Raw genomic sequence first — 19,260 nt, 5'->3', positions numbered from 1 at the left:
CCTCAGGGTCCGGCTTCCTTCCAGGCTGCCTTCAGCGGTGCCTGACAAACTGCCTAAGGAAACCTTGCCACGCAGACATTCGTTTCCTCTGGCTTTCCTCTACTCTCTCTCTCTCTCGTTGTTTCTCACTGTTGCTGGTTAATCGCTTCAGGAGCTAAGGGGGGAAATGGCATAAGGGTGGAGATAAACAGGTATTTGGGAAGGAGCTACAAGTCGGTGGCGGAAACGGGAGATCTAAGTGCCTTTGGGGTCCTGTACCTGTGGGGCGGGAGCGGTGCTCTCGGTGGCTCTTAGTGTGCCCTAAAATCCTTGTGTTTTGCTGGGAGTGTGCACAGCTCTGGAGGCCTCCTTCAGACTGACTCAGGAAATGATCAGATTTAGGATTTTGATGAAGAAACATTTAAAAGGGGTGGGGTATAATTGATGAATAGGGAACAGGCATAACCAGGTCTCTCGCAGGCCGGAGCGGCTCTCAGATTTCTTTTGCTTTGGGTTGTTTCCTTTGTGAGTAATTATAATATGTAACTTTCCTCCTAAGGGATTTCTTTCTCTTTTTTTCTTACTTTTTTTTTTTTTTTCTGAGACGTAGTTTCGCCCTTGTTGCACAAGCTGGAGTGCAATGGCACGATCTCGGCTCACTGCAACTTCCGCCTCCCGGGTTCAAGTGAGTCTCCCGCCTCAGCCTCCCGAGTAGCTGGGATTACAGGCGCCCGCCACCACACCCGGCTAATTTTCTGTATTTTTAGTAGAGACGGGGTTTCACCATGTTAGCCAGGCTGGTCTCGAACTGCTGACCTTAGGGGATCCGCCTGCCTCGGCCTTCCAAAGTGTTGGGATTACAAGCGTGAGCCACTGTGCCGGGCCGGGATTTCTTAAATGTCTCCCCTTTAAATCTATTTTTCAGAGAAGACATTGTAAAACATGGGCGCTGGGGGCTGGGAAAGCATTTCTTAGAATCCTGTCTGGAGTCCTAATACTGTAGTTCAGGTTCTCCCTTGAACACTATCCTGAGATCCCATTTCCTCATTTGAAATATGGTTGCAAAGATTAAAAGATGCAAGCGTTGTCAAAATACACATAGATAAGGGTGATTCAAGAGAGACCTAGTTATACTATTTTTCATGGTTCTCTCACTATTTTTGCAGTAAGAACAACAAAACACCTCATCTTGGCTTACATTTTAAAATACTTTGGCTTTAGTATATTGATATTTTTAAACAAAATGAAAGAAAGGAGTAAAGTACAAAATAAAACATATCAAGAAAAGTTGAAATGAGTACTTCAGATTTAGTAAGTGATAAAAAGTGAAGGATGTTTGGAACTTCCCATGTAAATCCGAGCTTTTAAAACTTAAAGTGGTTTCTGAAATTTGGGGATGCTGCAGATGCGTCATTTTAAATGTGTACTCATTTTTCATAATATTAAACAATTAAAATGCCATCCAAAAGGCCTGGAGGAGACAGTTACCTCCAGTTTCTGAATATAGACTAAGTACATTCAAGTTATAGATTATCTAGCTCCAAAGTAGTAGACGGGGATCAGTGGCAATCTGGTAGTTAATTCAGTTTCCTATTTGCAGGCAACCGCCATCTAGTTCATTTAATAACAGTAAACCACCTTGTGTGCCCCATGTTGAATTTTATACATAAATGTTCTTTAGTTCACTCTGGGGGAATTTCAAAAATTATCCATAATCTTAATAGAGATGTAAATTAGGACATTTTAAAAGGTTTTGCATTGGCCCTTAATGAGAACCAAAGCAAAAGTGACATGTAGTAAAAGATAATAAAATCCGTCTGTATAAAGTTATAATTTCCAGTTTGCTAGGTTCTAAATCTCCTGTTTGTTGCTTCTGTTGGCTCTCCCTCATGGTGGCTAGTTTCTTCAAATGATATGTAATATTTAAGTGGAAATTTATCTTCAAAGTTCTTTGTTCTGCAGAAGTCTTCTCTTCCCTGAATTAAGAAAGTGTCTCTACAGATTGGTTTCATTGGTCCTAAAGTTTCAGTTGTTTTAATCCAGATTTAAGGTAATTTTTTCAGCTTCTACTGTAAATTTGGTTCTTGGGTCCCACCCCCATATATGATACAGGACTCAGGTCTCAGTATTTTTTAATTGCCTTTATATGTATACAAATTATACACAACTTTATTTCAATAATCTTGTCTTCAAATATGTGAAGGAATTCCAATCCTTAGGATCTATATTTACATAGAATCCACTTTTCTATATCTCTTTAGCTTTCTTTTAAGTTCTATGATGTATTTTTTGATTATGTAAATAAAAACATGTTATATGTTTTCATGTAAACAAAAAACATAATAATAGTAATATTACTCACAGATAGCAAGCCTCCTTACTGCTTTTCCAAAGCAACAGTCTTAAGTTTTTGTGTTTTTGTTTTTTTTTTTTAAGACAGGGTCTTACCCTGTCACCTAGGCTGGAGTGCAGTGGCATGATCTTGGCTCACTGCAACCTCTGTCTCCAAGACTCAAGCGATCCTTCCATTTCTTTGTCTCTGGAGTAGATGGGGCTATAGGTGCCCACTACCATGCGTGGATAATTTTTATATTTTTTTGTGGAGACGAGGTTTTGCCATGTTGCACAGGCTGCTCTCCAACTCCTGAGCTCAAGCGGTCTGCCCAACTGGGCCTCCCACTTGCTGGGATCACAGGCATGAGACACTGTGCCTGGAGTTTTTCTAATCCTCTGTGATCGCATGGTCTGTCTTTTCTAGACTCAGCTTTATTTCAGCAATCTTGTCTTCAAATTATGTGTAGGAATCCCAGTCCCCAGGACCTATATCTAGGTAGAGGCCACCCCTTTCGACATGTTCTTTGCTTTCTTTTAGGCTCTGTGATATATATTTTTTGTTTACATAAATAAGAACATGTTATACAGTATTTAGCATCTTTATGTGTTTATACAAGGGGACCATCTATGACAATTTAGACAATATCTCCAGTTGATTCTCCATCAGAGCGACTAGAGTATAAAAATGAAGACTAATTGTGTCTATAGCCTGGTCAAAACAGTAAAATGCTTTCCCAGCACACTTTGAATAAAATCCCAGTTGCTGCATGATCCTACATGATCTCACCCCTGTCTGCCTCTCTTATGTGATCATTAGGCTGTCTTTCCCTTTACTCTGCACTCACTGTAATCGAGCCAAATTGGCATTCATTGGGGTTTTGGAATATACCAGACTCTCTTTTCTACTACCCTCTACTACCTACCCAGGGCTTTCCCAAATGCTGTCCTTTAATTATTATCTTTCCCTTGTCTGGCTGGTTCTTCCTGCTTCTTTACGCTTTGGCCTAAAATATTCACATAGACATTCTATGACCACCCTATCTAAGTAGCACCAGCCCACTTCTATGTTTTTTGTAACTTTTTACAGCGCTAATTAAAATTTCTCATCTCTTCTGTCTACAGACTGAGCTCCCTGCTTTACCAGCATTTATCCTCAAATGTAAAGTGACCCATCCAATTCCCTTTTTTATACTGCCAGTTGCCTCTCTTCCTTTCCTGTCCCTGCTCCTTTGCCTGACTCTTCATTTCTACCTACGACTTTGGGATATAGGACTGCCTTTCTAACCCTTATGCCTTCCTTACTCAGGATCTGTAAGTAAAAATCTTTGAACTTATTTCCTATTGTGGTTGTGTATTGAATTTGTGCCTTCCATCTGGAGAACATGGGGCTACCCGAGACCAAGTTTTGCCCTGGAGAAACACAGGTTGGACTCCCAGTGCCAGAGCAGTGGTCAGAAAGGCATAGAGTGGGTGTGGGTCAGACAAGAGCCACAAGGCTGTCTGCCAGTATAAACAAGATCCCCCTGTGAGGGACCCCCTGGTTGTGGGTCAGACGACTAGGATGTCTACCAGGTAAAAGAAGTATCCCATGAAAGGCACTCTGTAAACACCCATATCTAGTTCCCCTTCATTTCCTGTAAGGTCAGGGTTGCTATGGTACTACAACCCCAGTTTAGCTCTGGGATCTCAAAACAATAAGTCTTGCACACCTGTCAGATTTATTTTAAAATATGATGCTATTATAAGTAGTGTTATTTTTAATTTCAATTTTTAATTAGTTTGTTATTTATACCTGCTACAGTCTTAATTTTGGTATACCTCACAAAATTCATATTCTGGAACTTAATCTTTCATGTGACAGTATTAAGAGGTGGGGTCTTTAGGAGGTAATTTGATCATGAGGTTAGGGCCCTCATGTATGGGATTAGTGTCCTTATAAAAGAAGCTTGAGGGAGTCAGATTGCCTCTTCCATGTGAATATGGAGCAACAAGATTCCATCTATGAAGCAGAGAGCAAGCCGTTACCAGACACCAAATCTGCCAACACCTTGGTCTTGGACTCCCCAGCCTCTAGAACCAAACAATAAATTTCTGTTGTTTGTAAATTATCTAGCCTAAGGTATTTTGTTATAGTAGCCAAATGAGCTAAGACAATATAGAAATAAAATGGACTCGTTGTTGATCTTGTATCCTCTGACCACAATAAACACATTTATTAGTTGTAATAGCATTTTTTGGTAGATTTCATTGGTTTGTCTACAAAGACAATCATGTCTGCAAATAAACAGTTTCACATCTTTTTTTTTTCTAATCTAGTTGCTTTTTATTTCCTTTTTTGCCTTATTGCACTGGCTAGACCCAACAGTACAATGTTGAATAGAAAAAGCGAGATTGTATACTCTGACTTGATTCTGATCATAAGGGAAAAACATAAAGCCTTTCACCATTAAGAATGATGTTAACTTCAGGTTTTTCATTAATGCCATTTAACAGCTTATGAAATTCCTTTCTGTTTCTAGTTTTCTGAGAACCTTTCCCAGAATGGATAGTGGATTTTGATGCATGCTTTTTCTGAGTCTATCGAGATGATCATATGATTTTTCTCTTTCATATTGTTAATATAGTCAATTGCATTGAGTGGCCAGTGTTACACTAATCTTGTATTTCTGGGATAAACTCCATTTAGACATGATATATTATCCTTTTTATATGTTGGGTTTAATTGTTAATATATTTTATTTAGAAATTTTACATATGTTGATGAGGGATATCTGTCTGTAGTTCTGTTTTTTGTAATGGCTTTGTCTGATTTGGGATCAGGGTAATATTCTGACACAATGAGTTGAGAAATAGTCTCTCAAATTTTTTGGCCAACTGTGTGCTACCGATATTTGTTATATACTTGATAGAATTTACCAGTGAAGTCATTTGGAGTTTCTTTTGTGGGAAAGTTTTTAACTTCAAATTTAATAACTTTAATAGATACAGGGCTATTCACATAATCTTCTTGAGTGACTTTGGTGTTTTTTCTCTCAAGATATTTGTCCATTTTATCTAAGTTTTTCAATGTATTGGCATAAAGTTGTTTATAATACTCTTTTATTGCACAGTAAAGAGTTAACTTTGTGGGCTTGGGATGCTCAAACCCTGCACTTGCCCAAGAAAAGACTAGCCTTTGACTGGCTCCTAGGACATAAGCTCCAAGCTTTTGAATATCCCACCTAATAAGATCGTCTTTATATACATGGGGCTTTTGGCCTTACCAGATAGTTTATGCTAACAACGTGATTCAGTAAATGGCTGTTTTTGTTTGTTTGTCTTCCTGAGCCATGCTGTATCAGTTTGATGCCTGGAGGGGCTGGAGATTGGGTAGCTAAAGTCAGTTATATGAGTGCTCTCTGCCTATGTGGTTGACCCCCAATAAGAATCCTACACGTCAAAGTGAGCTTCGTGGTTAGCAATCAATACTTTGTATGCATTGTCACACATAATTGCTGGGAGAATTAAGTGCTGTCCACACAAATATACTAGGAAAGGACAGCTGTAAGCTCACACCTGATTTCTCCTGGACTCTTCCCTATGTGTCTTTTGCCTTTGCTGATTTTAATCTGAATCCTTTCATTGTGATAAACTGTAACTGTGAGTACGACTGCTTTTCTCAGTTCTATGAGTCTTTCTGGCAAATCATCAAACCTGAGGGTGGCATGGAGACCTCTCATATACTTATCATTCTTTTAATATCTGTAGACTTTGTAGTGATTTTGCTTCTCTACTGATATTGGTAATTTGTGTCTTCTCTCTTTAAAATTTTTTTTGTTACTGTCATTAGAGGTTTATCAGTTTTATTAATTTTTCTCCAATAAGCTTTTGGTTTTGTTGAACTTTTCTATTGTTTATTGGTTTTCTATTTTGTTGATTTCTGTTCTAATCTTTACTGTTGTATTTCTTCTGCTTTCTTTGGATTTCATTTGCTCTTCTTTTCCTAGTTTCTTAGGGTGGAAACTGAGTTCATTAATTTAAAACTTTTCTTCCTTTCTAAATAAGTGCTTAATGCAATAAAATTTTCCCTAAGTATCACTGTAGCAGCATCCCATGAATTTTGATATACCGTGTTTTTATTTTCATTCAATTCAAAATTCCTTTTTATTTCCTCTTGATTTTTTGATTCATGGATTATTTGAGATTTTGTTATTTGGCTTCCAAATATTTTGGAGATTTTCTGGAGACCTTTCTCTTATTGATTCCTATTTTTAGTTCCATGTCATCAAAGTTTAATTTGTATAATTTAAATCCTTTTAAATTTATTAAGACTTCTTAAATGTCTCATAATATAGTTTCCCTTTAATTTTTTTTTTTTTTTTTGGAGTTTCGCTCTTGTTGCCCAGGCTAAAGTGCAATGGCATGATCTCAGCTCACTGCAACCTCTGCCTCCCAGGTTCAAGTGATTCTCCTGCCTCAGCCTCCTGAGTAGCTGGGATTACAGGCATGCACCACCACGCCCAGCTAATTTTTGTATTTTTAGTAGAGATGGGGTTTCTCCATGTTGGTCAGGCTGGTCTTGAACTCCCGACCTCAGGTGATCTGCCTGCCTCAGCCTCCCAAGATTAGGTTTTTAAGTCCTCTATAGCCTTACTCATTTTCTGACTCCTTGTACTATTATTTATTGAGAAATGAGAAATATCCTATTATAACTGTAGATTTGTTCATTAATCCTTGCAGTTATCTCAGTTTTGTTTCATGTATCTTGAAACTCTGTTATAATAATAACAGGTGAATAAATGTTTGTGTTTGTAGGTCTTCTTAATTCTTTGACTCATTTATCATGATGAAATGATCTTTTTCTTCCCCCTAATTTTGGTCTGAAATCTACTTTATCTGATATTAATATAGCCACTGTAACTTTCTTTTGCTAAATGTTAGCCTCGGTATATCTTTTTCCTCTTTCCTTTTTCTAATGACTGTATCTATTTCCTTTATAAACTTATTAGCTATATTCTTTGTATTCTTTGTTTTGTTATTTTAGTAATTGCTTTAGGGTTTGGTATGTATTTTTAACTTATCATAGTCTATCTTCAGGTAGTATCATACCACATGTACTATAAGAACCTTATAAATATACACCTCTACTTTTTCTCTCCTGGCCTTTATGCTGTTGTTTCATACCTTTCATTTATACATGTGTCTTAAAATTCACACTGCAATGTTATCATTTTGGCTAAAATAGTAAGTTAACTTTTAAACAGATTTAAATAAAAATATATATTTACACGTGTAGATAAAATTTCCTGTGTTCTTCACTTCCTTGTGTAGATTCATATTTCCACCAGGCATCATTTTCCTTCTACCGATGGGCTTTTATTTTTTATTTTTATTTTTTTTTAGTATTTCTTACAGTGTAGGCCTGCTGCTGATTAATTCTTTCAGCTTTTGTCTGTAGGAAAAGTCTTTATTTTGCCTTAGTTTTTGAAAGACATTTCACTAGATATAAAATTCTAGTTTAACTTTTTTTAAAAAATTACTTTATACTCTTCCACTCTTCTAGTTTGCATTGTTTCTGATGAGAAATTTGTATCATCCTCATCTTTGCTCCTTCTTACATAATAGGAGTTTTTTCTCTGTCTTTTAAGATTTTTACTTTATCACTGTTTTTGATCAATTTGAATATGATGTACCATGGTATAGTGTGTAGCTTGCTTGCTTTCTCTTTTTTCTTCTTTTTCTTTCTCTTTCTCTTTTCCTATTTTTCTCTGTCTTTCCTTCTTTCTTTTTCTCTTTTCTTCTTTCTTTCATTCTTTCTTTCTTCTTTCTTTTTGTGCTTTGGGTTCTTTGAGATACTTGAATGTCTGGGTTCACAGTTTTCATCAAATTTGGAAGTTTTCTGACCATTATTTCCTTAAATATATTATTATTCTCCCTTCTTTTTCCTCTTCTTTTGGGGCTTCCATTACATGTTAGCTACTTGAAGTTTTCCTGTAGCTCACTGATGGTCATTTCATTTTTAACATCTTTTTCTCTCTCTTTGCTTCATTTTGTATAGTTTCTATTGCTACATCTTTAAGTTCACTAATATTTTTAATAATTTTTTCTCTAATGTCTAATCTTTTATTAATTGCATCTAGTATGTCTTTTATTACAGACATTGTAGTTTTCATCTCAAGATATTCAATTTAGATAGTTTTTATATCTTTGATTATTTAAGGTATTTTTGTATCTTTTCAACATATGGAATACAGGAATGACAAATATTAATGTCCATGTCTGCTGATTCTAATAACTATGTTAGTTCTAGGTAAGTTTCAATTGATTAATCTTTTTACTGATTATTTATATTTTCCTACTTCTTTGCATGACTGGTAATCTTTTGTTTGGTTCAAGACATTGTCAGTTTTACCTTGTTGGGTGCTAGCTATTTTTGTTTTCCTATAAATATTTTTGAGCTTTGTTCTGAGATACACTTAAGTTACTTGAAAATAGGCTTATCTTTTTGAGTCTTGATTTTGGAATTTGTGACATAACCAGAGCAATGGTTAGTCAAGGACTAATTATTCAATGATTAGTCAAGGACTAATTATTTCCTGCTACTAATGCAAGAATCTTCTGAATACTCTACCAAATGCTCTGGGAATTGTGAAGGTTTCCAGTCTGATTGATGGGAACAGGCACTATGCCTGGTCTGGTGTTTTTGCATAGTTCTTTCCCTGGTGTTTTATCCCATTTTGTGCTGCCATATCAGAATACTACAGACTGGGTAATTTATAAATAATAGAAATTTATTTCAGAGTTCTGGAGGCTGGGAAGTATAAGGTCAAGGTGCCAACAGGTTTGGTGTTGGTAATGGCCTGGTGTTCACTTCCAAGATGGCTGTTAAACGTGACGTCCTTTGAAGGGGAGGAACACTGTTCCTCACGTGATAGAAGAGTGGAAGGGCCAAGCAAGGGAGAACCCACTCCTGGAAGCCCTTTTATAAAGGCATTAAACCTGCCCATGCAGATGGAACCTTCATGACGTAATCACCTCTTAAAGGCTGTACCTTCCAATACCATTGTGTTGGCAATTACATTTTAACATGTGTTTTGGAAGGGACAGTCAAATCATAGCATCTGGCTCATGTATTTCCTCACTTAATATGTGCTGATCACCTTGAGGGAGACTTTCTACTGGTCTCCATGATTCTTCTTCTATGTAGCTCACTCCTTTCTGATACCTCGTCATACAAATTCTAGTTTCCTTGTTCTTCTTGCAGTCTGAGCTTCACCTCCTCAAGTAGGAGTCCTCTAGGATTTGTCCAGTCCCTCCCCTGCCACATGCTGTGGCCTGAGGACTCTCAAGGGAGTCAACTGGGGAAATCATAGGTCTTGCCTCATTTTTTTCTGATCTCTTAGAGATCACTGTCCTTGGTTGCCTGATATCCTGTGTCTTGAAAACTATTGTTATTCTATTTGTTTATTTTGGGTTTAGAAGGAAACATAAATTAAGTCCCTGTTACTTACTCTGTTTTTGTCAAAAGGGCAAGTCCCAGAATAAGTTTCAACTATTATTCCATTTTGTAGATGAGGCAACTGAGGCACCAAGAGATTAAGTTAGTTGTCCAAGCTTTCACAGCTTGGTAGTCATAGAGCTAGAATTCAAATATTAGCTCTTGAATACTTGAGCAGTATAACTTCAGAATTTACAATTTTAACTACTACTATCTACTTTCATATTACTTCTAAGCTTGCTAAGAACTGTGGCAAACATTTCATTAAATGTTTATATAGCTCATATGAGCAGAATGTGGATGACTAATGGTCCTTAACTCCACATCCCCGTGATATTTGCATTTTCAAAAGAATATGCTTATTTATTCAGTATGCTTATTTATCTAGCATATACTATTAAATATATGATAGAAATATGTATTCTAACAAAGAAAAATGAGAAATATTCATGAAGTGTAGCAGAAGCTGTTTTTAGTTATTAACTCTCCCAGTTTCCCTCTACCTTGGAATTTTCTGGCTTGGTTTTCCTAAATTATTCTTAATTTTTGCCAACTTCTCTTAATCCGTTCTCAGACTATTACCAACGGCTTAAAAGTTTCCCTTTTTTAAACCTTTGTAGCCATTCATCAAAGACTGGGAAAATGGTGGTTATTTGTATGTAAATCACTTAAAAATGAAGAGCTACAAGTAATTTAACAGCTTGCATTTTCCTTTGGGAAGCATTCAGAGATCTTTTCCATTAGCTTTCAGATTCTAATTTGTTCTTTTTTGTTAGAACTTTTGTCTGTCTTTGAGTGCATAACTATTAGGTAGCCAGGAGAGATATGTGGGAAAGTACCTTTTTTTTTTTTTTTTTTTTTTTTTTTACTGCTGCATTACAGGTAACTAGAAACAGTGCTGGAGATGGTGGCTGAATATTGTTGAATGAATGAGTGGATGGATGGATGAGTCAAGCTGGTGGCCAGCTGGAGGAGCCTAAGGGAGACTAGACTAGACTGGGCAAACATGTGCTGGAGATGGTGGCTGAATATTGTTGAATGAATGAGTGGATGGATGGATGAATCAAGCTGGTGGCCAGCTGGAGGAGCCTAAGGGAGACTAGACTAGACTGGGCAAACATATGCTGTAGACAGCATATTCAGATTGAAGTGATTCAATTGCCAGCACCCAGGCAATTGAGTCTTGACTATATTGTGTTCTGGCTTTAGGATATGGGTATGTTCTACTTACATTTGAATACAGTTGCATTTTGATTTCATCTAAAATAAGGAAATCATACTGACAACTCAGAAGATACGAGAAAATTGAGTTTCTCCTGTCTTTTACTTATACTGTCTTCACTGGAACATTTTAAGTATGTATTTCAATGAAGAGGCAATTCCATTTAAGTGAACTAGTATTTCAAGCATTTTTAAAAAACAAAAACACATAAAAAGCATTAACTAGAACTGCTGGGCAAAATAGCCCTTCTGTTTAATAGTTTCCATCAGTCCTCAGTTTAATTACCACATTATTCTGCCAGCCTTCTCCAGAAATAATTGACTGAATGAAGTCATTTCATTTGATATTTACAAACACTAGACTTGTAAAGGGAGTATCTGTCAATTCCCCTTTGGCTTGGAAATGACTAAGGCTGACCTGGCAGTACACAACTGCTATTTTGGGCTCAGCATATTTTCATAGTCACCAACTCAGTAAGATGATGGAAAGGAAAGAGAGGCAGGTAAAACTTTTGGCCTTTGTGTTCAGTTTTCTAATTTTGTAATTTTTGCTGTGAAAAAATGAGGGAGCTAAACCCTGATTTGCTCTAAGACACAAACAGGTTGGAAGTGATGTTTTTGTGTGTGGTTGTTAGAATATCTTGTTAAATTATGAATAGTCTAGAAGGAATCTGCAAAACTTTGGGTAGGTATAGTGAAAGCTTAAACTGGCTTATCAATCATGATAAAAATGAATTACAAAGGTCAGTCTGTTAATGTTATTGATTTAATGTTCTGGAATCAAGTGTTCTTCATTTAGATTAAATAACAAAGTATTATTTTGAAGGCATAATGTCACATGGATAGGAGATAAGATGAAGATTAGGCTGGAAATTATTTTATCTCAGGCAGCCAACAGGAAATTTCAAAAGACAAGGCTAATATAAGTGAAGTTTTTAAAGAATTGAAGTAGGACACCAAATTGCGGCACTATAGATTCAGGTTTATAAATGTCAGTCCCTACTACATAGAAAAAAATGATTCAGAAGCTTCTGGTGGTCTTCAGAAGGAATTCCAACTGTAGTAATATTTACAATGTGATGTTTTCATAGTGACTATTTATAGTCTTAAAATACTGAAGGGTGGGGAGATTGGAAGAAAGACTATTTTGGTAAGGTGTTAATTTAAGAAAACAGCGGAATAGTAGAAGTGATAAACATCTTAAGAGGCATGTAAGAAGTGAGATGGGCCAGGTGCGGTGGCTCATGACTGCAATCTCAGCAGTTTGGGAGGCCGAGGCAGGCAATCAACTGAGGTCAGGAGTTCGATACCAGCCTGGCCAACACGGCAAAACCCCATCTCTACTAAAATTAGCCGGGCATGGTAGCACATGCCTGTAGTACCAAACTACCTGAGAGTCCAGCTGTGTTCAAAGTAGATACGGATCTACAGAACTCAACCTCTACAGAGGGATGGGGCTGGCACAAACGGTTGTTAGACCAGAGAAGAAAAGAAGAATTCTGAGTTCAATATTAGCATTCGACTCCCTGAAAAGCCTCGCTTGATTATAGGATTATTGTTAAGGAAACAATCATCCCGTGATGATCAAGGAGAAATCTATGATAGAGCAAGGAGCTTAGAACAAAAGCCCGATTCCAGTAGTACTAGCCATGTGATCCCATGCCAGCAATGGTGAATTGAGAATCTTAGTATCAAGTAATTTTCTAGGTTGTGGGAAATAATTCATTTCAGTTGAAATCTTAAACTCTCATAATTACAAAAAGTATCTTTAAAATAGTACAACCATATGCATATTTGTTGTTAACTATCATACAGCTAATTGGGAGGCTGAGGCAGGAGAATCACTTGAACTGGGAGGTGGAGGTTGCAGTGAGCTGAGATTGTGCCACTGCATTCTAGCCTTGGTGGCAGAGCAAGACTCCTTCTCAAAAAAAAAAAAAAAAAGATGGTTGAAGCTAATATAATTATGAAGAGTATGGAAATAATGAACTCAGATTTATTTCTACATTTCAGCTACACAGGAGTATGAAATCTCTTAAAGATGAGCCCGAGTAATTCGGAGTATATTTTCATCCATAGTATCAACAATAATTTCAGTTCAGTCATCTCAGCGACAACTTAGACATTTGGTGAAAACTCATTTTCATTTTATATGGTAGCAGCAGGTTGTGCAGGACAGGAAGGCTATACAGTTTTGTGAGGCCTCCTTAAGTAAAAAGTAAATGCAACACTGTAAATATACACTGAGTTATTGGGACTAGGAAGCCCAATGAGAGGCCCGCAAGCTTGAGCTTCAGTAGCTTCAGGTCAGTCTGCTTCTGGTTAACAAATTTAATTTCATTTATATAGAGTGAAAAGATTCATTGTAAGTAAAGCGTAACTAGAATATGAATGTGGTGGAAAGAGGAGTAGATTGCGATTTAAGACCTGTGTTCTAGCCTAGATTGACTCATTCATTTTCATTGCTCATTTACTGAATGCAGCATTGTAAAAGGTATTATGGAAGTGGCTGTGAATACAATGAATACAAAGGTCCATGCTTCTGGAATAAAGCACTCCATGCCCAATCTGAATTTAGGAAATAGTGTACACTCTACCCTTCTTAGTGACACACTATAGGCTTCGGGATATTAATGGCTCTGAGGGGTTTTACTGTTAATAAAAACAAACACATCATAAACACACAAGGTTTAACTTCATTTATTCCAGTTTTTAGGTTCTTTTCTTTTTTAATTTGTATGATACATACTGACATCACCTAGAAGACATTTTGGAAAATGCTGTTATAAGAAATTTTCTCACTCTGCTTTCTTGACTATTATAGCTGTTGTTCTTAGGTTTTCCTCTTTGGTCAAGTAGAAACTCTTGTCAGGTAATGGAATCAATATTCCCAGCAGTGTATTTTAGACAGACCTGTATACTTCGGACTCAGCCGGCAGTTCTTATTAAATGATACCACCCATCAAGCAGATATTGGCTGTGTGGGGTGTGATAGGTGCTTAACTGGGATGTAGGGACTGGCTTTTCACAAGCCAGGCTTATTCTTCCTGATTCCTGGGAAGACTTTCCTTTAAGCATTCTTCAGTCGTCTTAAATGAACTTTTCTGCGTTAGTGGTGTTGCCTTCTGTGCTTGTTTATAGAGGTTACTACACTTGGCATGTGAATACCACCCAAGCAGCCTGTGCAGGGGTCGGAGGCTTAAGCAAAAGTAAGATTCTACTCCTTCTTCAGAGTATTTCTGAATGTGGAGGCCGCCTGAAAGGAGGCCTCTTGCCAAGTATGGCTTGGAATTTAAACTTAATGCCAGTCACCACACCTTTTTTAGGGTAATTACCACTTAACCAAACATTTCTGAGTTCCTTATAAATTGGCCCCCTCAGTCATTTAACCATTTTAGTAGCTCTTCTCTGAACTCGGTCCAAGTTTTCCACAATTCTGGTAACAAGGGAGTCTGCAGGGAATTCCACGTCCAGGTGCGGCAACCTTGCCAGGGCATTTGGTGGGGGGGTGAGGGAACAAGAGAAAGATGACAATCATCTAATATCCCTTAGGCTCTCATAAATGTATGGCAGCTTTCCAAATAACAGAGTTGAGCTCACAGTAAATGAGTAGGCGAGTAGACTGGAAATGGCTCCTTCTTTCGTTTAGGTGAAAGAAAAGCCAATGGCCACTGGCCTGCAAACAAGTAGTGAGGGTGTGTGTGTGAATTTGAAGAAATCCTTCACTTTTAGGATTAACATTATAGCCATACTTAACGGTAGGAAATCATTCTAAAGCAAAGGTTGAGAGGTTCTTAACAGGGATATTCCAAGGAAAGGCAATGGCCTAATCCAATGTTACCATTGCCCTTTATTCATCATTGGCAGTGTTTTTATGTGAATAAGGTCAGGAAAGTCTTGTCTATTATTTTTGTTTTTTCAGTATTTGATGGGCCTGAATGAAAATCTGATGAAACAGATGTTACTTGAAGCTGAGTGACTTTCTCAGGGTCAAGCAAATAAGTAAATGGAGGAGCCAGAATTATACCCCAGGTATGTATAGTTTCAAGCCCTGTACTTTTTACTTGACTGTAAACAAACAAAGCAAACAAAACAAAAATATTCCTGCTCATACATCCTGTGTCTAACACTGGTTCAAAAAGTAAAATGTTAACATTTATTGGCAAGTCTTTTTTTTTTTTCTTACTGTCTTATTGTGTCCATATTTTTAAAAAAATTATGCTCATTAGCTTACCTTTTTTTTTTTTGATAACTCTCTTTTATACCAAAAAATAAGATTCCAAAGACATCAGCATCTGGTACTCAGGTGAAAGTACATTATGTCAGTTTGCTGGGGTTCTGGGTGACCCTAACAAGGATACTGGTAAAAGTTTAAGATTTAAGTTCAAAATCAATAATAAATTCTTGAAAAATATAGGGTACTTTTATTTGTTGATATTTGGGACATTAAAACAAATTTTAACATCTGATTCCAAAGCTAATTAAATATATGTATAATGGACCACCCTACGAAATACATTAATAAGTTACTTATGCATGGAGCTATGTATCTTTGTGGCCACTAATGTTTAAACCATATTTAAAATGCATAAATATTGTTATAAAACAAAACTAGGCAAGGAGAACCATACCAGAAGGAGTATAATAGTTAACAACAAATATGCATATGGTTGTAGTATTTTAAAGATACTTTTTGTAATTATGAGAGTTTAAGATTTCAACTGAAATGCAATTATTTCCCACAACCTAGAAAATTACTTGATAGTAAGATTCTCAATTCACCATTGCTGGCATGGGATCACATGGCTAGTACTACTGGAATCGGGCTTTTGTTCTAAGCTCCCTGCTCTATCATAGATTTCTCCCTGATCATCATGGGATGATTGTTTCCTTAACAATAATCCTATAATCAAGTGAGGCTTTTCAGGGAGTCGAATGCTAATATTGAACTCAGAATTCTTCTTTTCTTCTCTGGTCTAACAACTGTTTGTGCCAGCCCCATCCCTCTGTAGAGGTTGAGTTCTGTAGATCCGTATCTACTTTGAACACAGCTGGACTCTCAGGTAGTTTGGTCTTTGGGGGCTGATATACCTAAAATAACTTTGAATAGTTAAATCTGACCACGTGTGATATGGCAGTTGCCTTTTAATTTTAATGGAATATTTTAGAGCATTTTTATGGAAAAGCTCTTAAAGTTCTTTTTTTCACTACCTTAATGAAAGGGGAAAATGTGTTGCTGTAGCTGTTATTTTTTATAATAAATTTAAAGGAGTTCCCACAAATCTTAACAAGTAAAATCAAATATTTAATGCTTTTGGCAGAATGCCTTTATAAAATTTCCAGAACAAAATAAAATGTTCTGTAGTTAAACTTCTTTGAATAAATTAGACTGAATTTCTAAGGGTACTTACGTCATGTATCAGTATTTTCAAGTTAATTTTATATAAGGAATCATCAAACAGCATCATTACAGTAGTTACTGTTGCAACTGAAAAGACTTATGCTCACATTTTAAACCAGAACAAAAAGCTAGATTCACAAATATGAATATTCCAGACAGAAACCCAATTGTTTTGTTGTTTTTTTAAACATCACATTTCTTTGATATATGCAAATCAGGATAACCTCTAATACTAGCTGTTGATATAGGCTACAATTATAAAAGATATTGTGGGCATTCTAACTCTAAGACTTTGTGAAGGCTGGTTCTTTTAGACTAGGGGCGGTGATGTGGTGGTAATGTGTAACAAAAGCCTCTCCAGAAAGAAAACAAAAAACTTGATTGTTGGTTTCCATAGTGTAAACGTGAATTGTGGAGTTAAGAAGAGATATGTACAATCACCCCTTACCAGCTGATGCCAATGGCATCAACCAGCTCCAGGAGACTACTGAAGAGGAATGACTTTATATTTATTAAACATGCAATATGGGAGCAATCAGTTATAAAGGCCCGAGTTTAACAGGAAAAAATGTTTAACTGGGTAAGATGGACTAACACCATTACTTTGGGCATAGACCTCCTGAGACAGTTTTGACAAGATTTAGTCACCTTATCAAATGGAGCATTTTGAACAAATGCCTAGTCATAAACTTAAGTAGCTGTAGAATCAGTGGCTTGACAAAATGAATAGAAATAGAAAAAATTAAAGTGGTGACTTTATTTATGTTGCTTGTTATTCATAAAGAATTTTTACCATTGCTTTGCTCTGAATGAGGTTTGAGTTGGATCCTTGAAAATCATCATCATTTGTATGATAGTTCTGGGAAAGATGTTTTCCAGGAAAAGTATTTTATTAAAATAATTGTAAATAATATTTATTTTGACAGTTTCTGCTCTTCTGTATTATCTCATTGAATCTGCACAACAACTTTCTTATTATCTGTCCCATTTTTCAGATGAGGAAACTGAGGAACAAAGAATTTAAGTAACTTAAATTCCACATCTAGTAATTGGGTTAACCCAGACAGCTTGACTCAAGGGTTTGTGCTGTTAGTCAATACGCTCTTTTTTTTTTTTGTTTGAGACAGAGTCTTGCTCTGTCACCCAGGCTGGAGCGCAGTGGCATGATCTCTGCTCACTGCAAGCTCCGCTGCCTCCCGGGTTCACGCCATTCTTCTGCCTCAGCCTCCCGAGTAGCTGGGACTACAGGTGCCTGCCACCATGCCCAGCTAATTTTTTTGTGTTTTTCGTAGAGATGGGGTTTCACTATGTTAGCCAGGATGGTCTCGATCTCCTGACCTCGTGATCCACCCACCTCGGCCTCCCAAAGTGCTGGGATTACAGGCGTGAGCCACGGCGCCTGGCCAGTCAATACACTCTCATGCCTCAAATATATTTTTTTAAAGAAACCTAGTCACTACTATAGTTAGCCAATCATTTCATACATTTTAATGTTCTTTACAGTAATTAAAATTATGTAAGATTCTTTCAACATATGTGGATAAGAGACATATTCAGAGGGATAGACAGTTTGTAAAGGGCACACATTTTAAGGTTAGAATAGTTCTGGGCCAGATAATCTTTAGATTACATTAACAAAATGGAGATTAAATAGTAACGTGGCTAAACTATACTCTTGCCTTTAGTTAATAGAAATCATCTGTCAAGAAACTATAAATTTGTACTCTTTATATTGCTGCTTAGGCCAGAAAGACTTTAAGGTGCCTTAAAAATAGGCGCAAATATATATATATATCTCTCTACACATACACACATGTAAATATATATGTATATGTGTGCAACTATATTATATATATATGAAAATAAAGAAATGTAATTTAAGGGAAAATAAGACTAGGAAAAAGAAAACACAGCAGAGAATGAGGGTAGTACACAATGTTTCTAGGTCTCATATACTTTCTAGAGCTGGATCATAATTTTTGCTCTGAATCTTTTCAGAACCAAAACAGAGGGGGGAAATAATATGCAGTGTCATATATATATATGTATACATATATATATATATAAAAAGTACTTAAAAGAAGCATAGAAGTTTCTCCCATAAGTGATAATAAAGGTTATATTATGAAATTTAGTAAGCAACGCCCTCAACATATTTAGAGTACAATGCATGTTTTGCCATTAAAAAAATATATATAGACTGATTGATTAGCATAATTCTATGGCCAAACAGAATGGTCAAATTCTGCAGTCCAGGTATGTAAGTAGCAACAGCTTTGTCTGGCTACCTAATGCTTAAATGGATGGGTAGACAGATAATTATGTGCTACACTTGATGGCATATACTTTTAGTCTGGGAATTAATTTCTACTTTTTAATCTGATGGGCTTTTGTTAAAGATTCCAAAAGAAAGATCTTTTTGATAAAATTGTGGAGCACCTAGAGTTAGCAAGGTATTAGCATGTAACGTAAAAAGAAACAAACTCAAATAGGATAATTTGAGAAAAATGTAATGAAGGTACCATTTACAAAGGTGTGAGCTATGTTAAAGGAAATTAACAAGGAATGATAGCAACTGCTAGGAAACATGACCACCAAGGCCACAGGAACGAGGAAAGGAAGTGGTAACCAGAATCCAAGAACTTGATGGCTGTTGCTTGCTAAAGTTGTAGTTGTAGAAGGTACCTTGACAGGAGCTGTGGCCCTCTGTAGAGAAAGTCAACCACTGCCATCCTGTGGCCTGCCAGGGAGGGAGCTGGAGGAATAAATACCCCATCCTTTTTCTCTTCCTACCCACTTACTCCTGCTGGTGCCTCCCACTAGACTAACCCAACAGGAAGTCAGAGGG

General features: G+C 36.7%; 1 protein-coding gene across 9 annotated transcripts in view; it reads left to right on the top strand.

Annotated features, from left to right (window-relative positions):
• LOC134734525 (uncharacterized) overlaps positions 1 to 19,260 on the top strand; it is a 122,321-nt gene that overhangs the window by 531 nt on the left and 102,530 nt on the right. The window contains exons 1-5 of one of the 9 annotated variants that reach the window (XM_063627263.1): positions 45 to 191; positions 590 to 664; positions 1,942 to 2,029; positions 3,436 to 3,624; positions 14,934 to 15,043. The gene's annotated coding sequence lies outside the window, so the exon portion shown is untranslated. Of the gene's footprint in view, positions 1 to 10; positions 192 to 216; positions 505 to 589; positions 665 to 1,941; positions 2,030 to 3,435; positions 3,625 to 13,024; positions 13,318 to 14,152; positions 14,221 to 14,933; positions 15,044 to 19,260 lie in introns of those variants that run through there. The other 8 variants (XR_010117619.1, XR_010117620.1, XM_063627262.1 and 5 more) reach the window with 8 other exon arrangements.

The sequence above is a fragment of the Symphalangus syndactylus genome, chromosome 12, assembly GCF_028878055.3.
Source record: "Symphalangus syndactylus isolate Jambi chromosome 12, NHGRI_mSymSyn1-v2.1_pri, whole genome shotgun sequence".
Classification (NCBI taxonomy): Eukaryota; Metazoa; Chordata; class Mammalia; order Primates; family Hylobatidae; genus Symphalangus; species Symphalangus syndactylus.
This window is presented reverse-complemented; position numbering and strand designations above follow the sequence as displayed.